Source organism: Poecilia reticulata, chromosome 8 (assembly GCF_904066995.2).
Source record: "Poecilia reticulata chromosome 8, P_reticulata-male-v2, whole genome shotgun sequence".
Classification (NCBI taxonomy): Eukaryota; Metazoa; Chordata; class Actinopteri; order Cyprinodontiformes; family Poeciliidae; genus Poecilia; species Poecilia reticulata.
In genome coordinates, this window is record NC_088837.1 from 11,019,392 (window position 1) to 11,042,477 (window position 23,086).

At 34.1% G+C, this 23,086-nt stretch overlaps 3 long non-coding RNA genes and 1 pseudogene across 4 annotated transcripts; all 4 read left to right on the top strand.

Moving 5' to 3' along the window:
• Window positions 1–3,699: 3,699 nt before the first annotated feature.
• LOC145552517 (uncharacterized) lies at window positions 3,700–7,235 on the top strand. 2 transcript variants are annotated; one of them, XR_014088586.1, is made up of 4 exons: window positions 3,700–4,173; window positions 6,556–6,834; window positions 7,015–7,041; window positions 7,126–7,235. It is a non-coding gene; the product is annotated as an uncharacterized LOC145552517 (long non-coding RNA). The 2 variants fall into 2 exon arrangements; XR_014088587.1 differs by lacking the exon at window positions 3,700–4,173 and adding an exon at window positions 4,889–5,349.
• A 2,402-nt stretch (window positions 7,236–9,637) lies between these two features.
• On the top strand, window positions 9,638–12,640 carry LOC103468641 (uncharacterized). Its single transcript, XR_014088817.1, has 4 exons — window positions 9,638–9,714; window positions 11,099–11,365; window positions 11,564–11,590; window positions 11,672–12,640. It is a non-coding gene; the product is annotated as an uncharacterized LOC103468641 (long non-coding RNA).
• Window positions 12,641–15,069: 2,429 nt separating this feature from the next.
• LOC145547562 (immunoglobulin heavy variable 1-8 pseudogene) lies at window positions 15,070–16,873 on the top strand (annotated as a pseudogene).
• Window positions 16,874–18,260: 1,387 nt separating this feature from the next.
• LOC103468640 (uncharacterized) lies at window positions 18,261–21,201 on the top strand. The gene is made up of 4 exons (XR_014088588.1): window positions 18,261–18,402; window positions 20,552–20,830; window positions 20,981–21,007; window positions 21,092–21,201. It is a non-coding gene; the product is annotated as an uncharacterized LOC103468640 (long non-coding RNA).
• The last annotated feature ends 1,885 nt before the right edge of the window (window positions 21,202–23,086 follow it).

Below are 23,086 nucleotides of genomic sequence, written 5' to 3' on the forward strand. Positions count from 1 at the left end.
TATCTTTTTCACACACATAATTGCTCAAAGTGTTTTCCAAATTTTATAAGTCATGATTATGAAACAACACTAAATCTGACAACTTGCAGGGGAAATTCTTGAAAAAACTTTGTATCACAATTTACTTAATAGCAAGTGTTGCATTTCAACCTCATCAAGTGTTGTTATTCTTCAGAAAATAAATAAGTATTCAATTTTTCCATGGTTATTCTAGGGAGGAGCCAATGCAAATTAAAACCTCATCAATTCTGATTTATGTCATCAGATGCCAAACCACCAAACAGATGCAACAACTTTTCATCATGACTTTAACAGGATGTGTTTTTCTTCTTCTGCTATGAACTGTTTCTGGTAAATATAAAATTTATGGACTCTTCTTTTTACTGGACTTTTGTTCAGGCCTTTTTCTGATCACATGGTTTTTCTTTCAGGTGTTTTCAGTCAGACTCTGACTGAATCTCAGCCAGTAGTGAAACGGCTTGGAGAATCCCACACTCTGACCTGTACATATGCAGGAATATCAGATAGCTCTGCTGAAATTAGCTGGATCAAACAGGCCGAAGGAAAAGGACTGGAATGGGTTGCCCATATTACTGGTCCGAATGGAGATGGTAAATATTTCTCTCCATCTGTCCAGAACCGCTTCACCATCTCCAGAGACAACAACAAGGATCAAGTTTATCTGCAGATGAGCAGTTTGAGGACTGAAGATTCTGCAGTTTATTATTATGCTCGAAGACACACAGTGACACAGGAAGCATCAAAGCTGAACATAAACTCTGCAGCTGCAACTGAGAACCTGTGTTAGAAAACATGTATTTCATTTTTTTATGACAGGAATCAGGGTTCAAACTCAAACAGAATATGAACCAATGTTTTAAATATTTTGAAGAATCTCACATAAAAGTGACCTGCACCCTGTCTGGAAACACTCTTCGCAACTAGGAGATGAACTGGCTCAATAAAATACAAAGATCAACTAAAAACATGATTAGCAGTTCTAAAGACTCCTCAAATAAAACAGAATAAGCAGAAACAAAAGCAACTGTGAATTAATACGTCAAACTGTCAACAGACCAAAGAAAAATATTTTATTTCATAAAAAAATGCAACATAAACCCACCAGGGGGAAGCCAAAGCAAGATGTTTGGATCTAATGTAAAAATAATCTATATGCAAGATAAATCAATAATATTATGGCATAACATAAATAATTCAAATGTCATATGAATTGATTGAGGCATTATATTTTAAAGAAAGATAGAAGCCTTTCCATCTAAATGCATCTATGAAGTATTTTTAAAATGTTGATAAACTGACAAAGCAATGAGATGTTTTTTTTTTACTTTTTAATAGCAGAAAAAGTCTATCATACACCAACCTTTGTGAGATATTTATAAATAAGAAGGACATACATGCTCCTATTTAGCTGCTTCAAAGTCACACAATGCTATGCAGATTGGGTTCAGTGCATTAAAGTTATTAAGCAACCACAAATATTTTTTTCATCCTGTTAAGATTTTATTCCAGCATAGCAAGCAGCCGCATGCCCAATCCCATTAGCGTGTTTACCTATAGTCTTTATTTGAACAGGGTGGAGTCAATGCAAATTTCTTCATTTATCTTCATGAAACCCAAACCACCAAACAGATGCAACAACTTTTCACCATGACTTTAGTTGGGTGTGTTTCTCTTCTCCTGCTGTTAACAGTTTCTGGTAAATATCAAACTTTTGGACTCTTCACAGAAATTTTGTTCAGGCCTTTTTCTGATCACACAGTTTTTTCTTTCAGGTGTTTTCAGTCAGAATCTGACTGAATCTGAACCAGCAACAAAACTACCTGGAGAATCCCACACTCTGACCTGTACATATGCAGGAATAGAAGATAATGATGCTGCTATTAGCTGGATCAGACAGGCTGAAGGAAAAGGACTGGAATGGGTTGCCCTTATTTCTGCTCCTAAAGGAAGTGGTAAATATTATTCCCCATCTGTCCAGAATCGCTTCACCATCTCCAGAGACAACAACAAGGATCAAGTCTATCTGCAGATGAGCAGCTTGAGGACTGAAGACTCTGCAGTTTATTATTGTGCTCGAGAGACACACAGTGACACAGGAAGCATCAAAGCTGTACATAAACTCTGCAGCTGCAACTGTGAAAATCTGTGTTAGACAACGTAAACATTGTTGTTTTCTATTATTAAACTTGTTTCAAAGCTGATCAATTGTTAGAGGAGAGAGAAACAAAGAAAAATTATGAAATAAACAAAACATACCATCTCCCAAACCTGTAATAAATGAAATTAAAAATGTATTTAAACAACAATAATTCAAAAATGCTGCGACAGACTGGCGACCTGTCCAGGGTGACCCCGCCTTTCGCCCGGAACGTTAGCTGGAGATCGGCACCAGCAACCCTCCTGACCCCACTAAGGGACAAGGGTGCAATAAAATGGATGGATGGATGGCATTTCAAAAATGGTTCATATGAAAACATTGCTTCAGTAATTTTTATTTTTTATGAAGTCTGTCAGTGCAGTTTCTATTTAGGACACAGATTTGTCTGTAGAGATTGTATGCAAAGCATCATAAATAAATATATTTAAGACAGAAAATAACTGTGGATCAACTCACCATTGGATCAATTGTAATGTTATAACTGAGGCTGGCTTTTAATACGTTGCCTTTCCTGCCTGGGGCTGGTCCTTGTTTCAGTGTGTGTCCCCTTCCTTGAACTCTTCAAATAAAATGATCAGGATTAATAATGCTGACTCTTCCTGAATTAAATTAAATCGCAAAGTTTTCCAAATTCAACAGCAGATAAAAAACATAAAACTTAAGCCGCTCATTAAAATATTAACTTATACACATTCTGATTTGAGTTTGGAAAATACAATTATGTTACAATTGGATTACAAAACAACGACTCCAGTCATTTATGACAGGACAAAGAGAGTGTCCTCACAATGCTCCATGCTGGCTAGTAGAGGATGTGTCCTATTATCTTGTGAACATGTGTCTGTATTTTTTAAAACGTCTCAGTCCTCAGAATATTTGTCCAACCAATCTCACCAATACAACAAAGATGATTAAAATGATCACTTTAAACATTTAATTTGCTTCAAATCTCAAAGTAATTTGAAACAGTTTCAATTTGTTAAGCACATGTAAAAGATTAATAACAGTCTGAAGAGAATTATGTTATTTTTGTCACAATTTTAGAGCAATGAATCTGATTTTATTACATATAGCAATATGAACTTCATGATTCTTTGTTATTCTTCATGAATAACCTTTAAATGCTTTTCAATGTATTTATTTCTGATTGTTTCATTGGTCAACTCAACAAGGCTTTATTGATGTTTATTTTATAACATGAAAAACATAATATGTCTTTACTCTCTATTGCATCAGAAGTCTCCACATCAGACAATGAAAATACCACAAAATTTATATTTAATAACCATTTAAGAAAATCATGATTTTATTTTGTTGTAACCACTTCTCTGTCTTGCTAAATAATGTATTTCAAGTTTACTTAATATTTTAAAACTAATAAACATCTATTTTTGGAGAAAAGTATATTTGATATTTAATAGAATTTTAAACAAGAAACGACCCCAACATAAACCTTACTTCTGTTTTTGTGGTTTTGCTCTAACTTCTCCTCTAAAGGGGGTTGAGGTTTTTGTTTCAGGACTTGTCACTGTGATATACGATATATGGGGAGGCACACAGATTTACATCAATACAAAAACCTCAGCTCAAAAACATGAGTAAATTTTTTATTAGGCAGAGAAAAATATGACAAAATCCAATGTGTAACACTTGGACTATGAGGATGGAGGTCCATGTAATCACTTTATCAAGGTAATTCACATTTAAAAGTTAGTAATTCTGCTGTTTAAAGTCATATAAGGCAAATATCCATGTGTGCCAATTTTACTTTGCAGGATGTAAATTGAAAACAACACAAAGATATGTTGGAATATCTCAGAGGATATCAAGATGACCAGAATCTATAACAGACAGAGATTATTAAAATATTTTATGAGTTATAATATGATTTCTGTGGTGCCTGATGTTTTTGTTGAAGCAGTCGGTGAATCTGTAGCACTGTGACTGGGTTCTAGACGTCTGGGGAAAAGGAACCACAGTTACTATTAAACCAGGTAAGATCATTTAAAATTACTGTGCTTAAGACGTTTTTCCTTTTTTGTTTTGTGTAAATTTGTTTTAGGTGTCCTGATATTGATATTTGTTGTCAGAAAAAATAGCAACACCTTGCATTCTTAATACCACCTGAGTCTTACAACTAACCCTTTTGGTATTTTACCATTTTAATTTTTCACAGAAATGTTGTTGGTTTTTAACTGTATAAACCCTTCGTACACCAGACTGTGTTTGACAGATCTTCATGTTAATACAAATCTGCTGCAAAACAAGTTATTGGTATTTTATCTGCATTTCATGACAAAATTTGTTATATTTGAAATTGATAAAAACATACATTTGTCACTTTAACACACAGAAAAGGAAAACATCTTTACTACAGAAAAAAATTGATAGCAATGTCATTGTTCTTTTAAGTAATTTCTTAAGAAACTTTAAAGGAAATTTGAATTGACAGTAAGCAACAACCACCAGGTTACTTATTAAATAGGATGAGATATATCCATAGTTATACTTTAAATCTGTTTAAACTAAGTGTAATTGGTTAAACTGGATTAAACTGGCACAGCTGGTCTTTTGTTGACTTTCGTTGTGAAAACAGAAAAAGTTGAACAGGTTCAGGTCTCCCAAAATGATAACTGTGTGCTGACCAAATACGATTTTTTTTTTAGGATTTCAATAATCTTAGCTTATCTTATAAACAAAAAAAAAAAGTCAAATGTGTTTTTTATTCATTTAATTTTCATCATTAATGAAAACAACAAAAAACAACAAAACATAAAATGTGATTATGAACAGAGTTTCACTAAGCATTTACTGAAAGCAGAAATAAGGGTTGTTTTTATGATATCTCTTTGGGTAAAAACGTAATAAATTCATTTGCATTATCATATTTTATTTCTTTAAAATAGTGAGTAGAGAAAAAAATGCGTGAAATAAAGTCGCTGGAGTAGCGACTCTTTGGAGAAAACTTCCCCTGCGTCTCTTCCGTCTGCTTCAGAGCGGCTCTGTGACTGAGACTGAAAGGACTGTCGGCTGCCTGCTAGAAAGAGGAATGAAGCCTGAGGAGCTAAATTTATTGAATTTCACTTTTAATTGAAACAATTGGAGATGATTTAAAATGAAGCCCAGAATAATCTAGAAACCTTACAATCACTGCTCTAAGCTGCGAAAAGGTAAGCGACATTCCTACCCACTGCAAATGTATCGATCCAGTTTCTAAGGAAAGTATTTTAGGAGAGGCAGAACGGAATCCTGCCAAGAGCTGAATCTGTCGTGGCTGTATTCTTTAAAAAGGAGAAGAAAAGAAGACAATGAAGGGAAAATCTGATCTTTTTCTGGAAAACTAGAACAAAAATTCCAAAAGAAGAACACATCAAAGAATTTAGTCATCTGGAAAAAAATAGTATACAGGAGTTTAAGAATCCAAAAATTGAAATTCAAGCTGTTTTTATAAACTCTGTGTTTCTTGTAGTATCACATGTTCTACCTTGTACCTGAAGTACCACAGGTTTGTAAATGTTTGACTTGAAAAGACATGTAAACTTATGCATAAACTGGCTGAAACTCTTTATCTTTACCAAAATGCACACAACTAAAACCTTCATCATTCTGACATTTTCAAATTATTTTTTCTTCGATAAAAAAAAAGCATTTGGTAACAAAAGTGGAATCAAATTATGTTAAAAAACAAAAAATGGTATAAAGATGCCCTGCCCTTCTTCTCTGTTAAAAAATATTATTTAAACCATCAAAGCAAAATTTAGGAATCCAAAATTTGTAACAATACAAGGAAAACCCTTTGTTAAATCCAAAATTGTTTCATTTTATGACTTTATTTTTAAAAAAAGGATGTTGGTGAAACTAGCAAAGATTGTTTTTAACCTTCTTTTTCTGCAAACATGACACTAACAAATTACTTTCATGTTTACTTCAACAAAATGAAAAACAAACCCCAAAAGACAAATATATACACCTACTTGTAATGTTTCTGAATAATAATCTCACTACTATCAAATTTACAAATGTACTAAAACAAAATCACCAATAAAGATGACAAACATTTGTAGTAAATTGCAACCTTTTAGTGTAAAATGCTGTTTCTCTGAAAAACCCTACCGACATTAGAAAAAAAATGCCCTGTTGAAAAAGAAAGAAAATAAGTTTTTTTCTTGAGATAAATTTATTTTTGATTAACATTTGAACAGTATAAATATGCATATATTCTGCAATTAACAAAAAATGTTATCATATGATTAACTTTTAAATTTCTATTGGTAAGTATTCTCATTCGATTGTGTGTAAAATATTTTTTGAGAGATAACTAACATATTTTTCAAAGTTTAAATAAATGAGAACAAAATGTGTTTTTTTGTCTTTAGTCGGTCCTGATGTTCCTCCGTCCCTGTTCGTCCTCAGTCCTCTGTTGAATCCTGACGCCCCCCTGAAGTCAGCAGACGAGCTCGGTCCAAATGTCTGTCTGGCCACAGATTTCCGTCCAAAGGGGGGAGACGTGGTTCTGAATCAGAAAGGGGGTCCAGTCAACGTGAGCACTGATGATGCAGTTCTGTCCAAGGACAACACCTACAACTTTGCTGCATTCAGTAATGAAACCATTTACTCCTGTGGGATGAACGGGACCTTCGGCAACAATGAAGCTGGTATTAAAATTATAAAGTTTTGTTTGTTTCGGAGAGTTTAAAATTGTCAGCTGCTGAAAAATGTATCTGATTAAATCATGTCACTCTAACACTAAATAAGAGGAAACCAGGCTCAGGTAGATAATCTGTCAGAGTTTTCATGATGTTTGTGTGACTGATGTTCTTTCTGTCTCTAAACAGATGATGAATGTGGCAGCATTTATCCAGGTCAGTCTGATCTCTTCCTGTCTCAGTTTGGTTCCATTGCTGCTGTTTGTGTTCAAGTCTGAATTCTGTTTCTCTGTCGTAAAGAAAAAGCCAAGCTGAACTTCTACCTGCTGCTGATGAACGGAGTCCGAGTGGTGTTCACCAAAGCTCTGGCCTTCAGCACCGTCCTCACCATCAGAGGCCTGATCTTCTGAAACTGAGCCTTCCAGGCCACCAGAGTCAGTGAAATGCAAAGAATTGGCTAAATTGCTAACCCACTAGAGCATAATATATCTACATTTATAGTCTGATTAAATAAAAACTGACATCCTATTGAAAATAGTCCCTTTAAACTTAAAAGTAGTGTTTGCTATATTTAGCTATCCAGCTTTTTGCATACATGATTGTAAAATGAGATTCCGACATGTCAAGTGGAGCACAAATTTTAACTTTTTTAAGGGGTTGTCTTTGTTTATGTTCTAAGATCTTTAAATACATCATATGTTAAACTTCTTCTTCCATTTAAAACTTTCTGCGTTTCAATTTTTCATGAAGTCTTTGTGTTGTTATTGTTTTATGGAATTATCTGCTGAATTAATCAATAAATCATTTCATGGTTGAAACATCACTGGTTTGCTTTAAATACAAAAACAATCAGCTGCTGCAGCTTAATGTTTATATTTTTACCCAACACACTTTACTTTCAATGTAAATGATGACATGTTTGAGAAAGAACACAATGTGCATTTGAGATCAGAAAACGTATTGAGTCTTCTATGAAATATCAGATGTAGACATCAAGATTAGAACTAATTTAAGAAAGCTTAAAATACCTAAATTAAAGACAGCAGGATATTGAAACCAAGTTCAAGTTATTTCAAGTTATAATGGCCTGTTTTAAACAAGTTTTAAAGCTCTGCTAAACACTTATACGAACTCCTCCAGATATCAAGAGCATCAGCTTGATCAGTTGAAACCACATCCAAGCAGGAAGCTGAAAATGCAGCTCAAAATCTGACAGAAACTAAACAGCAGCTCAGTTTCACTTGAAAAGCATTCTGTGCATCCTCTGCACATGAAACCTGCATAATCTTTTTGAAAATCAAAAACATATTTTGTGCTGTGATGACAGCAAAGATAGTTCTCATCTTTCTTTTTTATTAACTTTTTCATTAAGTATTTTGTTTTCTATTTCGGTGTCAAATGAAAATATGTCATAAGAAAACGTATCTTTTTTTTCTCCAATATACATTGTCTCTATTTTTTCTTTCTGTTTTTATTTTTGCAAATTGGGCTTATTCAAATAAAATACAATGTAGGAGGAGCTTTGTGAACCAGTTCTGGGGGAGATTTACCTTCCATGACATTAGAGGAAAACTGGTGGTCTGAAAACATACAGACAATCAGTTCAAACATGACTCACATGCAGATGTTTTTGTTTGTGGCTGCTGTGTTTATTTTGGCTGCTGAAGGTCAGAGCATCACTGAATCTGAACCTGCAATAAAAAAACCTGGAGAGTCTCACAGACTCACCTGTACAACCTCTGGATTTGACTTTAAGTACTCAGTATGGGTTTGGGTCAGACAGGCTTCTGGTAAAGGACCAGAATGGATTGCTTTGGTGCACACATTTAGTACTCCCATCACTTATTCAGACTCAGTCCGGGGTAGATTCAGCATCTCCAGAGACGACTCCAGCAGTAAAGTCTATCTCCAGATGAACAGTCTGAAGACGGAGGACTCAGCCGTGTATTACTGCGCTAGAAGAGACACAGTGAGGCAAAGAGTCAGAGGAGTCAGACAAAAACTACTTCCTCTGTTTGAAACCACAATAAAGAACGTATGGGTGTTCATTTAGTTTTATGCAAAAAGCTACACAATTATTGTTTTTTTTTAATAGAAAATCTAAAGTATGCATAAGCTCTAAATGAGCTGTTTAGGGAAATGTTATAAATAAGAAAGGGTTATAAATGAACTCAGTAAAAAGTGTTCACATTTTGGTTGATTAAGGCCAAACAAGCAAACATACATGTTAAATTTTTCTGTTTTTTTCTTTTTCTTTTTTTGTTCTCTGGCTCAGATAAAACATTTAAAGCCATATTGAACAATAATGAGCCATATTCAAAATGCATACGAAATTAATGTTTATTTTTCTTTCATTCATCAGTTTTGGTTTATCTTCCCCTCTGGTTGGGTTGCAGGTTTTTGTACTGGCATTTGTCATAGTGATGGATATACGATAGCTGGGGGTTACGTAGAGACACATAGATATTTCCCTGTACAAAAACTCTATGACAAAAATATGAGATTAACCACCTGGATTTTTGACAAAGATAAATATAATGCTGTATTTAAATGCAATAAGTACTCTGTGCCACTATTTTAATGAGCTGATTGACATTTAAAAGTTATTTTAAAATCTTTTAAAATAACTTTGGCGAAATACTATCTAAGACTGTTTCATTTTTGAGACTTCGTCATTAATCAATGCAAAATGTTTTTGTCAAATTATTGATATTCAAAGAACACCAAAGTGAATACATTTTTAATAGTGTTTTTTCAATTTTTTTGAGTTTTAGATTTTTTCTTTTTTCTGCTGCTTCATGTTTTTGTTGAAGGAGTCAATGGAGATGTAGCACTGTGATTATGCTCTTGACTACTGGGGAGCAGGAACCAAAGTCACTGTTCAGACAGGTAAGATAATCTAAAGTTATTATTTATACATGTTATTTTTTGTTTGTTCATTTATTTGCTTTATTTTGAAACTTTGTGCAACAATTCTGGTGTTATGATGATGATGGTGTTATGGTAAAGTGAATGCTGCATTAAAAAAACAATTGCAGAAAGTGCGGATCTTCATTTTATTTGATAATTGTTCTCAAACAGTTAATGGTTTCCGTCTTAATTGTTAAAGTTGAAAATAACTTTCTCTTAATAGATAAGAAATCAGCACAAGATAAATGAGTAATAATCTATTACTATAAAATTCCTCAAGATAAACAAGGCGACAGAGCGGAATAAATATTGAATTTCCATATGAATTTATGTCGGAATATTTTAAGATATTCTTATCAAAAAGTAAATCATAAAGACGCTTATATGTGGCTCGCTGCAGTTAAAATATGTTCGTAACTCACATTCTTAAACTCCTTTTTAAATCCCAGTGAACTGGAGCGTTTGTTGAAAACTAAATGCAGCGGTAAAAATCATTGCCGCCACACAGAACCAAATTCTTAAATCCACTGGAAAGCTGTGCGTTTTTTATATTAGCTTTCACTATTCGGAATAATGTCAATTTAGCCCTCAGAGAAAAACTGGAATTCAGACAATTTACTATTTGAACGATGCCGTAAGAACCGGCTTTATAGACGCTAAAATGATTTACGCGACTCTGAGCATTAAAGCCAATTAATCAGAATTGTCCTCATAATTTATGCGATGATAACAATGATTACACTCTTTTGTTACACCCGACAAAACAACAACAACAAAAACATATCCATGCATTTCTATTGTTTTCTGTTGTGTTCAGTGTAAAATATTAAATACTGAAAAGTTGTGTGTTTTTCTTCACTGCTTCTGCAGAATCACGGGTTCCTTTAAAAGTCTCATAAATATGATCTGATTATGATCATCAAAATGTTCCTGTAAATTTGATTTTATGTCGTAATAATAACTTTTGCATGCAGTTAATAAATAAAAACCAATCAAAGCAAAAATAATTATACAACATTGAAGAATCATGACACTTTGAACATGTGGAACTTTTAGCGTTTCATTATGTGCAAAATGTATGCAAATATTTATGAAAGCATGAGAGTGAATTTCATAAAGAACCTGATTTATTTTCGCTCAAAATTGTTAATTAAGTGATTCACTCAACATTTAGAATACAAATTTACAACTGAATTCATGTAGTTAATGTACAGCTACTTTGGAATTAAATTCAAAGACACTTTATTAGTTCCAAATAATAAAGTATATATTTATTTTTAATTTATTATTATTATTATTTATTTTTTTTCTGGATATCAGTTTTAGTTTTCACACTGGCATCTCTTATTTTGCTCCTGTTCAGGTGATTCCTCTCAGACTCTGTCCCTCTTCGTCCTGAGACCCCAGCAGACCTCTGGTGACCCGCTGAACACTGCAGACCTACTCAGTCAAGAAGTCTGTCTGGCAACAGATTTCCGTCCAAAAGGGGTTGTGAATGGGAAAGGGGGTCCGGCCAACGTTAGCACTGATGATGCTGTTCTGCCAAAGAACCAAACCCACGTTAATGAATTCAGTAACAAAAACATCCACTCCTGTGGGATGAACGGGACCATCAGCAACAATGAAGGAGGTACCAAACTCACACAGTTCCATTCGAGTTTTGATTAAACTCGGATGGAATTTATTCAGAGTTTGAAAAATCTTCCATCCAAATCTAACACTAAATATCACAATAAAGTTGAGCATTTAAATAGAAAACCAGACTGATAGTTTTCAACAGATTTTTCATGATATTTTTGTGACTGATGTTCTTTCTGTCTCTAAACAGATGATGAATGTGGCAGCATTTATCCAGGTCAGTCTGATCTCTTCCTGTCTCAGTTTGGTTCCATCGCTGCTGTTTGTGTTCAAGTCTGAACTCTGTTTCTCTGTCCAGAAAAAGCCAAACTGAACTTCTACCTGCTGCTGATGAACGGAGTCCGAGTGGTGTTCACCAAAGCTCTGGCCTTCAGCACCGTCCTCACCATCAGAGGCCTGATCTTCTGAAACTGAGCCTTCCAGGCCACCATATAGGCCATGAGGAAACCTGTTGAATAATTGTTTCTATCCCCTTTACTCCATTTATCTTAGCAAAAACCTTTACATGTTGTGTCAACAGTAAAAGAAAAGGCAGCAGCCTGTAAAATCCTGAATATTAAATGTAAACAGTTTTAATAATAATAGATAAAGATCTAAAGCTGTCGCAGACAAAACCTGAAATCTAAGTACAAAATCAGACCCAGAGAAACGTTACAATTTATAAAGTTGTCTTTAGATACCAAATTTGACAATAATAAAAGAGAAATGGCGTCATAACTAAAAAAAAAAAAAAGTACTTTTGATCTTATTTTTCTTACGTTCTCAATACTGTTTCCTATCAAGTTTATTATGTTTTTTTTGTTTGTTTTTTATGCTTAACTATGCATAGGCTGGTGTTATATTAAAATATGTATTTCAAACTATATTCTAAATAAAAAAAATATGTTTCAAGACACATTTTGAATTCAAAAATGTAAATATAATTCAAATGGATTTGAATATCAGTGAAAAACAATCATGTTTATTTTAAGATATGAACACAAACATAAAGTGATGATCACAGAATCAAGGCCGAATGTGCAAATAACATATTCAGAAAGGCAGAAAATAGTTATTAAGAAATGTTTACCAAATATACTCTCTGCAACATTTTTATTTGTTTCTGCTTCATCGTTCTACATTGTAGTGAACAAATAAAAATGGATAATAGGTAGTTTGTTCATTTAAGTTGAGGACAAGTTCCATGGAAGACTTCTTCATTAAATGGCTTTTTTTGTTGTTCAGAAATTAAGATGTGCAAATAAAATATTCCAGATTTATAATTTTATCAGTTAGAAATGTTTGTTTGTTTTTGTGTATTCAGATGTTTTTCCTTAATCTTTCAAACTTAGAGAAGCTTCTCAATCTTCTCAAGTAAGTAAAGTCCAAACTTTACTTGGACTGAGTAAATTTTTTTAGCTTTATTCAGTCCATCACCCCTCACGCCTCCACTCAGGTTATTTTCATCACTAATCACATGTTTTAATAATAATAAACTTGGTGAATCAGACACAGCATCGTTTGCCTCACCCCAGTTTTTAGCACAGCAGTTTCATCAGTTGAAGCCACGAATCAACAGGAAGCTGAAAATCTGACAGAAACCAAACAGCAGCTCAGTTTCACATGGACAGAAAACACTCTGGTTAACCTCAGCGCTGCTCCTTTCTTCTCTTCTCAGAACCTGCAGAATCTTTTCACATCTGTTGATTTAAGTCGTTGCAGGTTTTCACTGTTACATCCGTCTTTAAAACAAATACAATTCATTGTTCTACTACAATCTATGTTTCCAATCTTAAATCGTCTTGAATACTTTTTCATTTCTTTGTAGATTTTCTCTAAGAATACAGAATATATGGGATGATATAAAGAAACTTTGTGATCTACAATTTACAATCATTTCAGATGAGGATGAGGACATGCAGGTTTAAAGAGTGACCAAATGACCCAACGTGACCAGCGTGTGTCTTATTTTGCCAGCAGCTGGATGAAGCAGGTCCTGGATGAAGAAAGAGTTCAGTGTTTATTTCTTTTCCCTGTAAAAAAGTGTCTCTTTACACTGCAGGGCCTAAACTATTGACTTATGACTTAATCAACCAGAGGAGGCGCTCTTAGACCATAACTCACTTCAAGGCAGTTGAAAAGAAAAAAAAAAAAAAAACTGTAAGATAAATTGTAAATTTTATCTGCAATGAATGATACCTACCTTGTTGTTAAACACTGTACTATGTTTGAAAGTTCCACATCACTTTTTTTAAGCAATTACATATTTATTTTTTTTAATAATCATAAAACAATTACATTACTTACATCTTTTTCAGACCTGTTGTAGTTGTGTAGTGAGATGCTAAAGTCTCATCTTTTGTTTCAAAATAACTCTCAGGCTGTGCTGACAGTGAACCGTCGGGCCGTTAAGTCTCTTGAAGTGAAATCATATTTGTTGTGTTGTTTTGGTCTCATTTGGATGTTTCATCCATTTTCTATATGTACTAAGTCCTTAAGTCAATAAGTGGGTTGGACACTGGAGACGTCACAAATGCACAAATGGATCAGATACAAGTTATTTTCCTTCAGTGGGAGGAGTTAATGTTTCCATCTTCATATATCTGATTTGAGGTTTATGTATGTAGTCAGTTGCAAACCTTGAGGGCTGAACAGAGACAAAATGTCTTCAATAATGATGAGACCTGAAGTTGTGTTTGCTTTTCTTATCCTGTTATTGAACTGGACAGGTGAGAACAAAGATTGTGTCAAGATTCTTCTAAAGACATCATTTGATCTCAATAGCTAACCAGTTTTCTGTCTGCAGGTCTTAATGGTCAAACACTGTCTGAGTCTGAATCAGTGGTCAAAACACCTGGAGAATCCCACACACTGACCTGCACACATTCAGGGTTTAGTGGGAATCCCTGGATTGCTTGGATCAGACAAGTTTCAGGAAGAGGACTGGAGTGGATCTCAACTATTAGCAGTGGTGGTAGCAAATACTACTCTCAGTCAGTGAGAGGCCGATTCACCATCTCCAGAGACGACAGCAGAAGTCAGGTGTATCTGCAGATGAACAGTTTATCTGCTGAGGATTCTGCAGTTTATTATTGCGCTAGAGATCCACAGTGACACAGACAGTAGAAACACAGTACAAAAACCTGCCAGTGAATGACTAAGAGTTGCCACTGGAGGAGCTACAGCACACCTTTGCACAGCGCTTTTCACATGCTTTGATGCATTTTTCTGTTCAAAAATTAAACAGAAATATCAAATAAAATTTTATTTGTATAGCACATTTCAGCAACAAGGCATTTCAAAGTGCTTTACATCATAAAAAATACTAAATCACAGAACACAGCCATCAATTGAAACATTACGTTTTCATTGTTACACGTCAGATTGTTCATTAATGAATAAAGTACAATAACTCATAACTGATGAACCTCCACAACACCGACTCGTTTCTCATTCCTTCCAACAATTTGCAAATCCTTTTGAACATCAATTGCTTCCCTGCTGTTTCATAACATTACCAATTGCATAGTTGTCAGTCAAAATTAACTTTGCTCAAGTATAATGAATTTTCATTCCCTATAAAACTAATAGTCCTTGTTTCATTACTTGAGTCAGATCTTTTTTATCTCATAATGGGGAGGAGTTCATGCAAACCCAAATGTTTTCTACCTCTATTTATGAGGCTGTTTATTCTGACTGAACAGACTTGACTTCAACATGAAAGGTTACAGGACAGGGCTGCTGCTGCTGCTTCTGGCTATCTGCTGGACAGGTGGAGATTATCACTGATTATCGTTCCTTTGTACAATCACTGCAGTGTCTTTTCACTCCTAAAGGAAGTCATTTTTATTGTATTTCCAGGTGTTGATGGTCAGACTATGACACAGTCTGAGTCAGTGTTGAAAAGACCTGGAGAATCCCACAAACTGACCTGTACAACCTCTGGACTCTCATTCAGTAGCCACTGGATGAGCTGGATCAGACAGGCCCCTGGAAAAGGACTGGAATGGGTTGCTACTGACACTGGCAGCCAGTACTACTCACAGTCAGTCCAGGGCAGGTTTACTGTCTCCAGAGACAATGGCAGAGAGCAGCTGTTTCTGCAGATGAACAGCCTGAAGACAGAAGATTCTGCTGTTTATTATTGTGCCAGAGTCTCACAGTGACTGAAGTGGGTTAAGCAGCTGTACAAAAACCTCAAGTGCAACTATTATATACTTCTTGAAAAGAAATACTACGAATAATATGTGGAGTAGATGCCAAATGAATCCAAAAGGGTGTTCTGCTAGAGACTATTCAAATAATGTGATAAATCCTTGGCTGGACAACAGTTAGAGATTAAACCTGAGGGACCTGATTGACCCTTTATGAATAAACCAACAGTAAATGAAGAAACTCTGAGAAAAAAAAGTAGAAATAGTAATAATAAAATAATAGTAAAAACACATTGCACTTTAACACATTATATAAAAATATTTTTAAATCCAGACTAATATTTTCAAGCATTTATTTATGTTAATTATGATTAGTTAACATGACGTTAAAGATTAGAATACCACAGTAGATCAATAAATAAGAAAATAAATTTAATACAGAAATGCCTCATGAAAGGTATGTTTACAGTTTTTCTCTGTAAATAAACTTTGGTGTGTCGCTCAGAATTAATTGACATTTTTAAAACTATTTGTTCAATCTTATTGTGTCTTTTGTGCAAGTGATTACATAAAATTATCTTGTTTCTGAATCCATGCTGTTTTGCTGTTTGTATGAATTGTTTTGAGAAATGCAATTACAAAAGTTGAAAGTGCATCTGAGACCAACCAAAGCAGCTGAGGAAATTTGTATTGTGTTTAATTACTATGTTCAGTTCTGCTTTGCTTCAATTTCTTCTGTTATCTAAATCTGAAGTTACATCCTGGTTTTAACCTGCATGATGAGGGGAGGGTCTATGCAAACTCTTCTCTTAAAAGCAAACCATCAGCAGGTTATTATACAGACTATAGCTGAGCATAACAGACAATTTAACTTATTTCTAATAACACCAATCAGCTCTAAGCAGGATTTTGCTCTAGGATGGAAAAAACAGCAATCTGGAGTTTTCTTTTTGTTCTTTTTATTCACAGTGAGGTTTTCAGCCCATTATTCTGATATTTGTCCAACTATTTATAGCTCTGAAAGCTAATTAAATCATTTTTTTCTTACAGGAGTCTGGAGTCAGATCAAACTGGAGCAGTCAACCTCTGAGGTGAAGAGACCTGGAGAGACAGTGAAGATGTCTTGTGTCATTTCTGGTTACAGGATGGCAAGCAATGATATCAGCTGGATAAGACAGAGACCAGGGAGAGGACTGGAGTGGATTGGCTATATGAACACTGGAAACAATGATCCCACCTATGCCAGTTCCTTCCAAAGTCGTTTCATCATGACTGAAAATGTCCCCAGCAGCACCCAGTACCTGGAGATCAGCAGCCTGAGAGCAGAAGATTCTGCTGTTTACTTCTGCGCTCGAGAGACACAGTGACTGAAAGCAGAGGAGCAGCTGCACAAAAACCTCCACAGCAAATAACGACAATGTGAAGCCTGGATCAGACACTTGGTTTTATGGCAAATGAATATTGACAGAATATATTGATAAATGTATTTTTTTTTTGCATTTATTTTAGTTTTTTACTGTGGATACTAGTTAAAACATTTAACTTTAAATGAGATAAGAAATAGTCTTTAGTAAAGTGAAAATACAAAAAAACACATAGAATTTAACTATTAATAATATGTCACATTATTCTCTACATGTAAGTTTTGTTGATTCGCACAAATAAATTGAAAGATGGTGTGTTTTTGTAAGAGGTAAGTGGTGAAAACAGTTGTAAAATTGAAAACTGTATCTTTGCCAAGTGAAAACATGAATAGAGGTTCACCCTTTCAGTTTATGAAATACCTTTCACATCTCACTATTTCACAGTAAGATGAAGATGCTGAACAAAACAGCTCAGTAAACACAGGCCTCCACCAAGCATAACATGTCTGGAGAAAGAATAACTAGTTATTTCTTCTTATTATTTAGAAAACCAAGAAAGTTTGAACAAATATGTCTCAGTAATGCTCAGGAATACAACTTTGTTCTCTTAAAAATATGTTTTGTGCAAAACACAAACACACAAGGCCTCTCCACAAAAACATTTTGAGAAAATTGCTGCACTTTTTAGTATATTTCTTTTATTTTCTTCTTCTCCTTTGAGAACTTTATTGCCCCCTGGAAGGACGTAGTAAAAACAAATTATATTATTTTTCAGTCTGAAGGAGGATTTTCAGTTGAGGTAATATTAATACAAATGACCAAAAAATATAAACAATTAGCTGGGGATCCCATCATGCACAGTCTGAAGGAGGCATCATTTACTTAAACAAGAAAATTTTCAAAAACATGACAGAAGGACAGATTAGTTTGAAGGAGATAAAGCTGCATCAAGCAGCTTTTTAAAAGGAAAAAAAAAATTATTTCATGTTAGTTAAACAAGCAAATTTGAATAAAGGAGCAAAATAAAGGGTGTTTGTGTTTTATCTTCACTGACAGTGACGTAGGTTTATGTAACAGAGTCTGTCACAGTGATGGGGGCACAATGGTACACGCCCATGCAAAAACCTCAGCACAAACCTATGAGAAAAATCTATTAGAAAATTATACTATTATTATTATATATGTAATAAGCATGTACACATTCACTGTGTAAATACTGACGTAAACTGTCTGGTTATTAATGTGGGAAAACCTGTTTTATTCTAAAGACACATGATATTAATACATGCTCATTTTTTACTAAGACTTGATTAACAACAAATCCTAATAAGCTATTAATATAATATAACAAAAGTGCCGCACAATCTAACAGAGTCATTTGTGTTTTTTTAAAAAGTTGTACGTTTTGTTTGTTTATGATTTGGTATGTTTCACCTTCCTCGTGTTTTTGTTCAGGAAGTCAGTGAAGACGTAGCACTGTGACTACGGCTTTGATTACTGGGGAGATGGAGCTGAAGTCACTGTTGAACCAGGTAAGATCATTTAATCACATCAATTATCATTATGCGTTGTCTATTATTGATAATTAACAAAAACTGCAACTTTAAAACTTTAATAATTATTGGTGTAAATATTGTCTTTTAACTTTTGATTTTTATCGTTCAATAAAATCTCCTATGAATATTCAAGTTGTTGAAGATGTTTTGTGATAGAGAAGCAGCATATTTTGTTTTAAAGTGGTGCAACTGAGAACGAATGAGAAAGAAAAACGCTCATCGAGCGTCAATATTTTTAGCAGTCGTTGTTATAATCGTCATAAAATCTTTCATAAATCCACCATCTCAAAATCTTACAGTGTTGGTCAAATCAGCAAAAAATGGTTCAAAAAAGTAATCAGTTTACAGTCAACAAAAATCGTTGAACAATTTGAAATTTTTAATATTTCATATTTATACAAACATCAGACATTATCTGGGTCACAAATAAACGGATATTAAACGTGTATCGATGCGGCATTATTATGTAATGAAACTGTTTCAAAACCATTCCGTAGTATCACAAAGACTTTGCTATTTAGATGTTTTGAGGCTATAAATTACTCCGATGTAGGGCGAATTGTTGAAAGTGGTTCAAGTCACCATGACTTCACCAGGTCAAAACTCTCCAGTTAAGTAACTAATTTTCCAGGAGCCAGTTGGATCGAAAAGACGCGCAGACGGCGCAGCGACCGCTATGTTGAAGTCACGGCGGCATATCCTTAAACATTTTGTAGCCAAACTCCTTTATTTGTAAATTATATGATGCCGATTGCTCTGGAGCGCCCCGAAAAATCCATCAAGAATCAAAAATGGTTCAAGTTTTGACAATTTTTTCCGAACAGCAGAGAGGTGGGCTGCATTCTCTCACTAATCAAAACACAACATAAAGAAGTTCATACATCCTAAGACTTTCTGCCCGGCGAAAAATAGAGATACTCTAGAGAAAATAATTACAATTTGGCAGTGTGTTAATTAAATTAATTAAATTTTTATATGAGAAAAAAAAACTCAAATGGAATGGAAACAAAAAAGAAAAAAAGAGTTATTTTATTCAAATATTCAATCTTAAAACTGTATATTATGCATGTTTCTCTTGGGCTTTGCTGCTGAAATATCTATCGTAAAAACCCGATCGTTTTGTTCTTAATGACACAATCAAAGTAAAAGTGATGCGGCTGCAGAAAAAGAAAAACCTGAACTTAAACTGTCCTTGAATATTATTGGATCAATGTGTAAAATAGCTCGAAAGTGCGACATAATCAATGACTCCGACAAATGTCTACCTATTTCACAGATTGAATGCTTTCTGAACGTTTGGAGCAAAATGAGCTCGTTTGCATAAATGTCACAGAAAATCTCTACATTTAACCTTCCGCAAAACAGTCCAACTAGGTTTTTTATATTGAGAAACAAAATAAGACAAATTTGTTTTCTTTATTTAAAGGCAAAATCGTAATTTGAGCAATATTCTATAACAATCTTATTCTTTATTTTGAAAATACTAAAATTAATATCTTAAATAAATCAGTGAATCAATCAAACTTTATTTTTAGAAACATTTCTTTCTATGGAAAAGTGTGAAGCAATTGCTTATGTTGAAAAGATAAATCGCAATAAAATTGTGTGTGTATAAATACTAAAGCTTGAAACTCCATATATTTATAAAATAAAATCATCTAAGAGAAGACAATGCTAAAACATGTGAAAGTGATAGGACTACATACTAAAATTGTTAGAAACTATAATAAAAATAAAATAGTAAAACATAAATAGATGATATATTATTAGTCAAATTGTATATAGTTTGAAAATTTCAAATTAAATCACATTTATAAAATCATAACTTACACTAAAGTTAATGTATATAAAACATTTTCAGTTTTATACAGCATTAAAAAAATGGTGATTAGAGTTGCTGGTTTTATTTTGCTCACAGCTTGAAAACAGATGTGAAAGAGAAATATGTTAAATAAAGTCCAAGCAGTGTAGTAAATCACTCTTTAAAAGTATTGATAAAATTACACCTTAAAGAACAAAAAAATAAATAAAATAAAAACAACAAAATAGTGACCATTTTGCAGAGGTTTCTCTGGACATCAGCCTCAGATTTCAAACTGAATTCTCTTATTTTGTTCCTGTTCAGCTGGTTCCCCTCAGACTCCGTCCCTGTTCGTCCTCAGTCCTCTGTCCAATCCTGACTCCCCCCTGAAGTCAGCAGACGAGCTCGGTCCAAACGTCTGTCTGGCCACAGATTTCCGTCCAAAGGGGGGAGACGTGGTTCTGAATCAGAAAGAGGGTCCAGTCAACGTGAGCACTGATGATGCTGTTCTGTCAAAGGACAACACCTACAACGTTGCTGTATTCAGTAATGAAACCATTTACTCCTGTGGGATGAACGGGACCTTCGGCAACAATGAAGCTGGTACTAAACTAAGTTTCAGTTTTGACCAAAACTGTTTCCTGCTGAATTAGAAATGATCAATTTCTGAAAAATGTTTACGTGATTAAATTATCTCTCTGTCAGAGTTTTCATGATGTTTGTGTGACTGATGTTCTTTCTGTCTCTAAACAGATGATGAATGTGGCAGCATTTATCCAGGTCAGTCTGATCTCTTCCTGTCTCAGTTTGGTTCCATCGCTGCTGTTTGTGTTCAAGTCTGAACTCTGTTTCTCTGTCGTCCAGAAAAAGCCAAGCTGAACTTCTACCTGCTGCTGATGAACGGAGTCCGAGTGGTGTTCACCAAAGCTCTGGCCTTCAGCACCGTCCTCACCATCAGAGGCCTGATCTTCTGAAACTGAGCCTTCCAGGCCACCATACAGTCTGTCAGAAGCCCACCAATGTGTTGAATTCATGCAGCAGAAAATTTATTTTCTTTGGCATAACTGAGAATCAAAATAGACACACAGAAACATTACAATATTGTTTTTTATTTCTTCACTTTATTTTTTTTATTTTTACAATTGAAATGTGCTTATTTTGAAAAATATCACATGCAGTAGTGGTGTAGAGGTAAAACACGTAATGCATGGATGTCACTATCACAGGTTTGAGCTTTGCCAAATGTCTTTCCTCTCTTTTCCACTCTCTGTTAAATAAAGGCCTCCAGAGCCAAAACACACCCATTAAAACAAATTATTCAAGATACATCCCATAAAATCTCACTTTCTGAATCCAGAAACGTATAAATGCTTTGAAGACTGAATTCCAGAGTATGAATATAAATGTATTTTTGATAGTAAGGTAATTTTGGTTCTTCATATCAAAAGTATGAACTTTTTTTGTCAGTCTTCATGTTTACTTAAATCTTTAAACATCGTTACCATCCTCATTTAACTTTGTTCAGACTTTTTTCAGTCATCTCTAGTAGCCCCCTCATTTATCCTCCCTATTCAGGTTATTTCCAGTAATAAATACATCAGTGATGAAGCCGATGATGCAGAAACTCCAGTGAGAGATCAGCCTCATATCAGAGTTTTAGCAGAGAAGTTTCATCAGTTAAACCCGCTCATCAACAGGAAGCTGACAGAAACTAAACATCGTCTCAGTTTCACATGAACAGAAATTACTGTGGATAGTCTGAGCTCCGCTTGTGTTTTCTGCCACACAGTGAACATAATCCTTTCACATCTGTTGACTTCAGTCACAGCAGGTTTACACATCAAGTCATGTCTATTAATCAAATATTGTTTGTTGTTCTCATTAAAAAGATTCACATCTTCCATTATGTCTGTTTGCTTTCTTCACAGGTTTGTGGTAGTACAGTGTTTCAGAGCAAAATCATAATTTTAAAGACTGCTTTCATTGTCTTTTCTGTAAATGTTTCTTGACATCTTGAATGAAAATGATGAAATTAAACATGCTTTGAAATATATAATGAAAAGTTTCTGAATTGTAACTTGTTTCTTTTTAGTTTGTGCCATGTGGGCTAACACATATATTCTAATAAAATAATAAAAATAAAAATACAAGTCTTTGACCTGATTGTTGTACTTGTGCAGGCTGAAGAAAATATGTAATAAGTAAACATCTAAAAATCAATTGTTTGTCTTCACAGTAGAAGCTGTTAGGGGTTCGCTGCCATTTTTGTTTCATAATGGAAACTTAAGTCCTCATTATATTGTTTAACTTTTGCCTCAATTAAAATTAAAACATTGTTTCTATCCAGTGGAATAAAGCACACAAATATTCTCAGTTTTTATTGCACTGGTTATGTAATCTTGTAATAACACATCAAACATATCACAATGTGGAAGCAGAAAACTGAGTCAAGTTAAACAAAAGAAATGTTATTTTTTTGGCTGAAAATAATCCTGATACAGTAAACAAGGCAAATTAAAATGCAGAGATGTTCTGAAGCAATTCAGAAAATCACATTTTGAAATCCAGTGAATTAATTTTTACATATTTTTTCAAACAAACAGTTATATAAATCATTTAATGACATTAGATACAGTTGTGTGATTATTCTTTTATGTAATAGTTGGATAGTTTTAATTATCCTCTTCTTTTTAAAGATTATACAGGACAGGCCAATGAACAACGATATGATTGGCTAGTCTGTCATTATGCAAATGAAGCATTTTACTGTATAGGCCTGATCTCATGCTATCACTCAAAGGCAAACAGAAACGTTCATCAGATCACCTTTGACACCAACATGTTGTCTGTAGCTCTGCT